The sequence below is a fragment of the Nannospalax galili genome, unplaced genomic scaffold (assembly GCF_000622305.1).
Source record: "Nannospalax galili isolate Female #2095 unplaced genomic scaffold, S.galili_v1.0 scaffold114, whole genome shotgun sequence".
NCBI classification, from domain to species: domain Eukaryota; kingdom Metazoa; phylum Chordata; class Mammalia; order Rodentia; family Spalacidae; genus Nannospalax; species Nannospalax galili.
The window spans coordinates 3,392,565-3,403,867 of NW_008336930.1; the positions used below are offsets into that span (position 1 = coordinate 3,392,565).

The following is an 11,303-nucleotide window of genomic DNA, read 5'->3' on the forward strand; positions in this document are numbered from 1 at the left end:
GTGTGTTCATGATTGCCATGTTGTGTCCAGAAGACAACATTTTATAGCACTCCTCTCTATCCTCCCGTGCTTACAGTCTTTCCATCCCCTCTTCCTCTGTGTCCCCTGGTCTTTGGGTGATACTGTAATGACATTTCTGTTCAAGCATATTATGAGCTTTGACCATGTTCACCCTCTCCTGTCCCCTCTTCCCTCCTTCTGCTAGTCCTCTTCCCAAATAGTTCCTCTGTCCTTCTGTTTTTATATCTATCATCTCTTAGGCTCCATGTATGAGAGCAAACATGCAGTATTTGTCTGGATCTGGCCTGTATGCTTAATATGTCTCTCAATTCCATCCATTTTCCTGACATAATTTCATTATTTGTTATTTAAAAAGTCTCAAGAAAAAGTAATCATCTAGAGTACATGCCATCACCGAACTGTGGAAACTTAACCCTTAGGAGTTGCCAGGGATCGAACCCAGGGCTTTGTTCTAGACAAGCACTCTACCAACTGAACTACATCCCCAGACCACTAATATGGTTTTATAGAACAGTAAACTCTTCAGATACCAAGATCTCTTAAGAATTCCTACAGGAAAGAGATCCATTTAACTTCACCCTGGTATTTTTAAGTCAAAAGCACCAATACAATATTGGGGAAGGCTTTCATGAACAGGGGACTTGCAGTGGAGAAGTACCAGGTGGAAACTTTGTTATGGTGAAACCACTGAGCCTCTGTGATTCCTGCTTCTTTCACTGATAGTGGACAGTTGTGAAGCTTTATGACCTGATGGAGTCCTGGCTCCTTGTCTGCTTGCCTTAGGTGTCAGCAAAGCCCTTGGCGGGGGGGAAGGGGGGGGAGCGGGGGATGCTGTCATCTCTGACACACTACAGCTTAAGGGAGTCATCCCCCACTCCAGAAACCTTTCTTCCTGGCAGCAGGTGTGACACTGGCCACAACCATCCACTTCAGCTCCTGCAAAAATCCCTGTTGACCTGTGACCTGACTTCTGATACTGTCTTGACAGAAAGCTGCAGGAAGGAGACTTCAGGCTTGGCAAGGCTGCAGAGCATTCTGCCAAAGCCAGAAGACTCCAAAGGGTTTGCCTTGTCCCCAGGGAAGGTGGCATACATGAGTCCAAAACCTGGTATCGTTAGTAGGACGATAGAGTGGGGGTGGCATGCAAATTCAATATATATTCCAGGAACCAAACCCAAGTCCTCAGAAAGTCCCTGTCCGTAGTCTCCAGTTGCTTGAGTTGGAAGGTTCAAGAATGCTTGCTGCTTTTGTACCCTCCTCTGTGTGTTGCCTAGTTGGGGAGGGGGAAATATATATTTGCTTGCATGTGATGCTGCGAAATGAAAAACTTCCTTTCTCCCCTCAATCATTGAATCCATAAAATAAACTGACAGTAGCCAGATTAACAGAAGGAAAGCCATGTTAACTCTATACACACAAACTCATCCCATCAGAGACTCATCCTATGCTATAAGAAACAAGCCTGGGGCTTTTGGAAGTTACTGGAAACTACTGGGAGAAGATGAGGTTAGGAACACAGAGTAAGGAAGGGGAGGCTTATTATGTGGATAAAGTCAGTCACGTAGTAGAAGTTATCCCTTAGGGCCAGGCGTGGTGGCATATGCCTGTAATCCCATCACTTGAGATTTGGAAGCAGGTGGATCAGGAGTTTAAGAACAGCCTTGGCTATATATTGAACTCTGGATCCGCCTGGGCTACATGAGACCCTCTCTCTAAAACAAAACAAAAAGTTCTTTGGAAAAAGAAGTGACAGTCCATAGTATCAACCCTGAGACCTTCCCTGGTGCTACAGTTAAGTCCTCTGACCTGGTAAGATTCCCAAGGGAGGGGACTTCTGACAGGCCAATCCTGTTTTACAGACTCTGTTAATAAGTGTGATGGTCACGATGTAGACCATTCCAGACTGGCCTTGATCTCATAGTGATCTGCCTGCCTTTGCTTCCTGAGTGCTGGAATCAAGGTGTGTGCCACCATACCCTGCTTTAACTAAAAGAAAAATCCATTTTTTACCCAAAAGAACTAAGGTTTGTTTTTAAAACTAATATCCACCTTCATGATCATAGTATGTGATATGCTAGAAATAGGAAGTTCCTCAACCTGACAGAGAGCATCTACCTGAAACCCACAGGTAACATCACCCCCCACCCAAGGAAACCTCAGTGTCCCTCCCTACCTCCCCACAGAGATCAGCAAGGATGTCTGTTTTTTACCATTTCTATCTGTCTCTGTACTGGGATTCTCACCAGGAATTAGGCAAGAAGATGAAATAAATCACGTACAGGTTGGAAAAGAAGCAAAATGATCTCTACTTCAGGATAACATCATCTTGTACATACAAAGTCCAAAACACTCTGGGCGGGGGCGGGGGGGGCAACAAAACCCAATCCTATTCTGCTTATGACTAAGGGTCATAAGTGAGATTGCATGTTAGAAGATCAATATACAAAAATCCACTTTCTTTCCATACATTTATTTGTATTGAATGATTTGAAAATGAAACCCAGAAAACAGTTCATTTTTACACAAGCTTCAAAAAGAATAAAATGGTCCAGTGAGATGGCTCAGTGAGTAAAGGAATTTGATGCCAAGCCTGGCAACCTGAGTTCAATTCCCAAGACCCATATGGTAGAAAGAGACTGACTGCAAGTTGTCCTCTGACTTCCACATATGCACGAAAGCATGTGTACACATGCACATACAAACACACAATAAGTAAAATGCAATAATATTTTTTATAATTTTTATTAAAATATTTACTTTTTTAATGTGTATGAGTGTATTACCTGTATGTATGTAAGTGCACCTGTGTCATGCAATGCCTGCAGAGGTCAGAAAAGGGCATCAGATTCCCTGGAACTGGATTTACGGATGGTTGTTAGCTGCCATATGGGTGCTGGGAATTAAACCCAGGTCCTCTGCAGGAGCAGTCAGTGCTCTTAACTGCTGAGCATCTCTCCACCCCTAACAATATTTTTTAAAAGAATAAAATACTGAGAAACAATTGTAATAAAAGCAATGTAAAACCTATGTTCTGATACTTGTTGAAAGAAATATTATAAGCCCAAGATAAATGGAAAACATTCCATGTTCATGGACTGCAGGTCTTAATATTGGTAAGGCAGTAATACTCTCCAAATTGCAGACTGTACAGAAATGCCTATCAGACTCTGAGTCAGCTCCACTCTATGTAGCAACACAGGCATCTGGGAGGCAGAGGCAGGAGGAGTACCACAAGTTCAAAGCCAGCCTGGTCTACGTAGCATGTTCAGTCCAACCAGAGCAACATAGACCCTGCCTTTGGACTTCTCTATAGAAACTGACAAATGATCCTAGTTTTTGTAAGAAAATTCAAAGGATCTGAAACAGCTGGAAGAATCTTGAATAAGAAAATGCTGAAGGCCCACATTTTTTTATTTGAAAACTTCCTGCAAAGTGATGATGATACCGGTGCTACAGCCATGGGATACACATACTGATTAATGGGACAGGAGTGAAAGCCCACAAACAAACCCTCACACTTTCAGTTCACTGGCTTTTGACAAGAATCCAAAATAGTTAAATAGGGGGAGAACAGTCTTCTATTATTATTATTAATTATTATTGTTGTTGTTGTAGTTGTTAAACAAATAGTCCTAGGATATCTGAGGGCAAAACAGAAGAACTGGGCCCCTATTTCACACCACATACAAAACAACTCAAAATAGATCAAAGACCTAAGTATAAGAGCTAAAATTATAAAGCTGTTAGAAGAAAATATAGAAGTGTATCTTCATGATCTTGGATTGGCAATGGTTTTTGTAGAGGATACCAAAAACAACCAGAGAAATATTAGTAAATCAGAATTTATAAAAATAAAATCTTTGGGGACTGGGGAAATTGGCTCAGTGGGTAAAAGCACTCACTGCAAAAGCATGAAGACTTCAGTTTGAATCCCCAGCACCCACATAAAAGTTGGTGTGTGACTATGCATGCCTGTAACTCCAGTGTTGTTGGGAGGAAACAGGTGGATTCCCAGAGTTTGCTGGCCAGCCAGACTAAACTGGCCAAAATGGAGGGCTTCAGGTTCAGTAAGAAACCATGATTCAAGGGAATAGAGTGTGATAGAGGAAAGCACCTGAAGTCCTCCTTTGGTCTCTACACAGGCACATATACCCCTACATATATGTATACACTATACACATTTGCACGCACACACACAAATAAATAATAAATAAATAAATAATAAATATTAAGAGCACTGGCTGCTCTTGCTGAAGACTCAGTTTCAGTTCCCAGCACCCACACAACTGCTAAAACTGTCTGTAACTCCAGTTTCAGGGATCCGATGCCCTCTTCTGACCTCCACAGACATTGCATGCCATGGGTACATTTACATACATGCAGAATACACTCATACACATAAAGTATTTAAAAAAATAAAATAGAAACTTTGAAACTTCAAAGGGAACCATCAAAAAAGTGAAAAGACAGCCCACAGGAGAAAATATTTGCAAATGAATATATCTCAGAAGAAACTTTTGTATAGAGTATTATATGGAATTCATACAATTCAATAATAAAAAGACAATCCAATTAGCCAAAGGATCTGAATAGACATTTTCCTGAAACAAGGAAAAGATGAAGAAAAGCCCATGAAAAGTATCATTCACTCAGTATCATTAGCCATCAGGGGAATCCAAATCAAAGCCACAATGAAATGGACTTCGTACCCACGAAGGTATAATAAAGACAGGTTGGAGCTGGAGATGGCTCAACAGTTAAGAGCACTGGATGCTCTTGCAGAGGACCCAGGTTCAATTCCCAGTACCCACATGACAGCTAACAACCAGTCCAGGGGATCTGACACCCTCTTCTGGCTTTCATGGGCACTGCATGACCTGGGTCCACTTACATACATGCAAGCAATACACTCATATATGTAAAATAAAAATAATAAACGCTGGGTGTGATGGTGCATGCCTTTAATCCCAACATGTGGGAAGCAGAGGCAGACAGATCTCTGTAAATTCAAGGCCAGCCTGGTCTACATAGCAAGTTCCAGGCCAGCTGGGGATACAGGGAGAACCTCTCTCCAAAAGACCAAAAAAATAAAAAATAAAAAGACAGATAATTACAAGTGTTGGCAAGGAGAAATTGGAACCCTCATATATTGCTAAATGGCAAGGCAAGGTAAACCTAGAATTACCAAATAATTCGGTAATTTCTTGGTATATCCCAAGAAATGAGAACATAAAAACCTGTCCAAATCTTCATAGTGGAGCTATGAATGGTGTTATACTCCCAGCATTCTCAGAGGCTGAGGCAGGAGGATTGCTATGAATTTGAGGGCAACTTGGGCTACAGAGAAAAAAGGTTCCAAAAATATCATGATATTAATAATTGCCAGTGAAATCAAATATCATACAATTTCAAGGATTATCAATAAATGGAAGATGGTATCGATACATGTTGCAACCTTGAATTATCTGAAGTGGGACAAATCCAGACCCAGAGCTCATATCCTATGTGATGTTACTGCTATGAATTATCTGGAATAGGCAAGTCTATAGAGGCAGACAGAATGTGGGAGGTAGTTTTGGGCTAGGAAGCTCTTCCAAAATCAGCTTGTGATGAATGCCATACTCCGTGAGCTTACTAAAACCCGCTGAACTGTCCACTTCAGATGGTCAAATTGCATGATGTGTGAATTGTATATATAAGCCAGTCTATAGTCTGCTTTAAAATTTTTTTGACTTTTGTGTATTTCATACAGAATCTCTCTCTCTCTCTCTCTCTCTCTCTCTCTCTCTCTCTCTCTCTCTCATCTTTTTGAGACAGAGTCTCCCTGTAGCACCAGCTGACCTGGAACTTGCTATGTAGAACGGCCTGGCCTTGAACTCACAGAGATCTGTCTGCCTCTGTGCTGGGATTAAACATGCACCACCACACCCGAATCCATTCAGAACTTCTTAACTTTACACCCCCTTCCCCATTGGTACCTGCCCATAGCCCCCACACTGGAATACATATATTCTATAATTTGTGTTAAGGCCTATCATGTCAAATTAGTGTCCCCAGAAGTCCCTCAGTGCAAGTTTATCCACTGAGATCTAGTCAGCCTAGCTAGACTCCCTCCCTTTAAGATCAGCTCTTTCTCACCCAGCAGTAATTCAGCTGCCAGTAATTCTTTGACTAAGATTGGGGCCTGCTGTCCATTTCCACAGTTCTCCGCAGGGTTTTTTTTTGTCTGCTTGAGTTTGCATGGGTCTTGTGCATGCTGACACCATTGCTGTAGGTTTGTATGAGAAGAGTCCCAGGACCCTGTAGGGTTCTATTTTCATAAAATGATGTACCTCCTCCCTGGCTCTTACACTCTTTCCACCCCCTCTTCTGCAATGGTCCTTGAGTCCTGGGTGGGTAGATTTTAATATAGGAGTCCTGTCCAAGGACCCACACTCTGTAGACTCTTATTCTCTATGTTTTGGCCATTTGTGGCCTTTTGTGTTACTGGCCCTCTGTTGCATGAGGGAGCTTCATTGATGAGAACTGAAAGATGCATTAGTGTTCTCTGTATCCCTTGCTCTCTGTTCCATAAACCTTAGGTGTAGAGGTTGCATCATAGATTTGCCACTTAGGCTTGGGCAATTCACAGACAATCTGTGTGTGATCAGTTGTGGAACTCTGTAATGATCTCTACCTTTGAAAAGGCAGCTTCTTTGATAGGTGGTGACTGGGATACCTGTCTATAAATTTAAGGATCCATATTTTGCACATAGTAAGAAATTACATTTGTCTGGGGAATGTGACAGCCTTGGAGTTTTATCTAAGATCTATGATCTCTCCAGCTATGCATATTTAGCTAGGTTTACAGCACTACACTGAATGGGCTTAAAGTCCAATTAGGTAGCTGTTGATTACCCCAAGATAAAGTGCCACTACTGCGCCAATGTCATTTGCTGTGTTGGTCATTAATGTGGTTTTTAGACCTTGAAGCTAGAGTTGGACTATTGATTGATGTTCTCCCTTAGCAGCTTGTGAAGTGCTCTCCAAAGCTATGAGAGCTAGCCTTCAGGGGAAGTGGCTTCCAGGTCAGTTCCAGCTCAATTGCTCCAAATCCTATATCCAAAGTATGTCCTGTCTTTAGCAATGGTGTCTTACCTTCAAGTTCTGGGAGGCAATCAAGGGCTGTGGCAATAGCCTGTGTAATTTTGGGAGACTCTTGGACTACTCTGGCCAACAACTCAAAGGAAGGTTTCTCTTGTCTGGCACTGTTTCTTGTTATGTAGCCTTCCGCTATATACATGGACTCATGTAGAGATATTGTATGTATAATTTTCCCATAGGTTTTGGGACTAATATGATTTCCTCTTGTTTTTACATACTAGCTAGGCATTATTTATCTCTCCTTTCTCTCTCTCCCTGTCTAACCCTCCCTCCATGCCCTCTTTGATGATCCTAGAATATCCCCATTTCTCCCTTGATAATTCCTGTCTGCTATGGTCCCACATCTCTTGAGTTCCTTTCCCTTTATTCCCATAGTTCATTGAATAACCCTCCCTCTCCCCCTTCCATTTTACACATTTTACACATTTCTCCCTTAGTAACACCTGTCTCCTACTGCTCATCTCTCTCAGGTCCTTCTTTCCCTTCACCTCCTTGGTTACTTTCCATTTTCCTGGCTCTGCAGGTATGTCAAAATATATACTTACATATAAGGATGTGGTGCTAGGATCATCTTTTGTTTGTCTGTTACTTCACTTACGATAACAGTTTCTAGTTCCATCCTTTTACCTGCAAATTTCATTATTTCATCTTTCTTTATAACTGAGTAAAACTCCATTGGGTAAATGTACCACATTTTCATTATCCACTAGTTAGTTGAGGGACACTTAGGTTGCTTCCATCTCTTAGCTATTGTGAAAAGAGCAGAAACAAACATGGATGTACAAGTGTCTCTGCAATAGGACGAGTTCTTTGGGTATATGCCAAGGAGTGGTATAACTGGGTCAAATGGTAGGTTCATTTTTAAGTGTTCTCCACACCGTGTTCCCCTTTCTCCACATCCTCACCAGCATTTTGTATCATCTGTTCTCTTGATCTTAGCCAGTCTGACTGGGGTAAGATGAAATCTTAAGGTGGTTTTAATTTGCATTTCCCTAATTACTAATGATGTTGAGTACTTTTAAATAAAGCTGTTTCTTAGCCATCTTTATTTCTTCTTTTAAAAATTCTCTGTTCAGATCTTTAGCCCATCTTTTAATTGGGTCATTTGTTTTCTTGATTCTTTGTTTTTTGAATTCTTTATATATTCTGGATATTAAACTTCTGTCAGATATGTCACTGGTAAAGATTTTCCCACCCTGTGGATTTTCTCTTCACTTTCTTGGTTGTTTCTTTTGCTGTATAGAAGTTTAATGAGATCCCATTTGTTGATCGTTGACGTTAATTCCTGAGCAACTGATGCCTGATTTGGAAAGTCCTTTCCTACACCTGTATCTTGTAAGTTACTGCCAATATTTTCACATTGAGATCTTTGATCCATTTCAAGTTGACTTTTGTGCAAAGTGAAAGATAAGGGTCTTGTTTCATTCTTCTACAGGTGGAGATCCAGTTTTGCCAGCACCATTTGTTAAAGATGCTGTCTTTCCTCCATTGTATGTTCTTGGCTCCTTTGTCAAATATCAGGTGGCTGAAATTGTGCATACTCATGTTTGGGTCTTCAGTTATGTTCCATTGATCTATGTGTCTATTTTTGTGCCAGTACCAGTCATGCTGTTTTTATGACTACAGCTCTGTAATATAGTTTGAGATCTGTTATAGTAATCTCCCAGCATTACTCTTTGTGCTCAGGGTTGCTTTGGCTATCTGGGGTCTTTTGTGCTTCCAAATAAATTTTAGGATTTTTTTTTCTAATTCTGTGAAGTATGTTATGGTGATTTTGATTGGGATTGCATTGAGTCTATATATTGCTTTGAGTAAGATGGTCATTTTCACAATATTAATTCTTCCAGTTCATGAGCATGTAGGTCCTTCCATCTTCTGGTGTCTTCCTCAATCTCTTTCTTTAAAGTTTAAAAATTCTCATTGTAGAGATCTTTGATGTTTTTGGTCAGGTTTATTCCAGGATACATTTTTTTTTTTTTAGGCTTTTGTGAATAGGGGGGTTTCCACATACTTTTTCCCCAATTGCTGTTCTTGGTTTATAGAAAGGCTGCTGATTTTTGTAGATTAATTTTGTAACCTGCCACTTTACTGAAAGTGTTTATCAGTTCTAGGAGTTTTCTGGTAGAATTTTTGAGATCTCATAGATATAATATCATGTCATCTGCAAAAAGGGATAAGATAATTTTATCTCTTCTTTTCTAATTAGTACTCCTTTAATTTCCTTCTCTTGTCTTATTGCTCTAGCAAGAGTTTAAGTGCTATATTAAAGAGGGGAGAACTTTTTCACAACGGGTTTGTCATCAGAACACAGGTGTTGTGAAAACCACCATTAACTCGAAGCCAAAATGGGAAAGGAAAAGACTCACACCAACATTGTGGTCATTGGACATGTAGATTCCGGCAAGTCTACCACTACCGGCCACCTGATCTACAAATGTGGTGGAATTGACAAACCACTGAAAAATTTGAGAAGGAGGCTGCTGAGATGGGGAAAGGCTCATTTAAGTATGCCTGGGTTTTAGACAAACTTAAAGCTGAGTGTGAGCGTGGTATCACTATTGACATCTCCCTGTGGAAATGTGAGACCAGCAAATATTATGTGACTATCATTGATGCCCCAGGACACAGAGACTTTATTGAAAACATGATTACAGGCACATCTCAGGCTGATTGTGCTGTCCTGATTGTTGCTGCTGGTGTTGGTGAATTTGAAGATGGTATCTCCAAGAACGGACAAAACTGTGAGAATGCCCTTCTGACTTATACATTGGTTGTGAAATAGCTAATTGTTGGTGTCAACCAAATGGATTCCACTGAGCCACTCTACAGCCAGAAAAGATACGAGGAAATTGTTAAGGAAGTCAGCACCTACACTAAGAAAATTGGCTACAACCCTGACACAGTAGCATTTGTGCCAATTTCTGGCTGGAATGGGTACAACGTGCTGGAGCCAAGTGCCAACATGCTTTGGTTCAAGGGATGGAAGGCCACTCATAAGGATGGCAGTTCCAGTGGAACCACACTGCTGGAAGCTTTGGCCTGTATCCTACCACCAACTCATCCAACTGACAAGCCTCTGCGACTGCCCCTCCAGGACATCTACAAAATTTGTGGTATTGGTACTGTCCCTGAGGGCAGAGTGGAGACTGGTATCCTCAACCCTGGCATGGTGGTTACCTTTGCTCCAGTCAATGTAACAACTGAAGCCAAGTCTGTTGAAATGCACCATGAGGCTTTGAGTGAAGCTCTTCCTGGGGACAACGTGGGCTTCAATGTAAAGAACATGTCTATCAAAGATGTTTGACGTGGTAATGTTGCTCATGACAGCAAAAATGACCCATCAATGGAAGCAGCTGGCTTCACTGCTCAGGTGATTATCCTGAACCATCCAGGCCAAATTAGTGCTGGCTGTGCCCCTGTGCTGGATTGTTACACAGCTCACATAGCTTGCAAGTTCGCTGAGCTTAAAGAAAAGATTGATCGCCGTTCTGGGAAGAAGCTGGAAGATGGTCCTAAATTCTTGAAATCTGGTGATGCAGCCATTGTTGACATGGTTCCAGGCAAGCCCATGTGTGTTGAGAGCTTCTCTAATTATCCTCCTCTGGGTCATTTGGCTGTTCGTGACATGAGGCACACAGTTGCTGTGGGTGTCATCAAAGCTGTGGACAAGAAGGCTGCTGGAGCTGGCAATGTCACCAAGTCTGCCCAGAAAGCTCAGAAGGCTAAATGAATATTATCCCTAATACCTGCCACCCAGTCTTAATCAGTAGTGGAAGAACAGCCTCGGAACTGTTTGTCTCACTTGGCCATTTAAGTTTAATAGTAAAAGACTGGGTAATGAAAACAGTGCATCGTAAAACCTTCAGAAGGAAAGGAGAATGTTTTATGGACCATTTGTGTGTGTGTGTGTGTGTGTGTGTGTGTGTGTGGCAGTTTTAAGTTATTATTTCAGTTTTTTGTTGTGTTTTGTTTTTGTTGTCTGCTTTGTTTGCTTGTTTGAGACAAGGTCTCACTGTGTAGGCTTGACTGGTCTGAAACTCACTATGTAGACAAGGATGGCAAAAAACTCACAGAAATTCACCTTCCCCTGCTTCTGAGTGCTGGAACTAAGGTGTCTACTACCATACCTGGCTCATATA

At 41.4% G+C, this 11,303-nt stretch overlaps 1 pseudogene; it reads left to right on the forward strand.

Annotated features, from left to right (window-relative positions):
- Positions 1–9,509: 9,509 nt before the first annotated feature.
- Positions 9,510–10,915, forward strand: LOC103732870 (annotated as a pseudogene).
- The last annotated feature ends 388 nt before the right edge of the window (positions 10,916–11,303 follow it).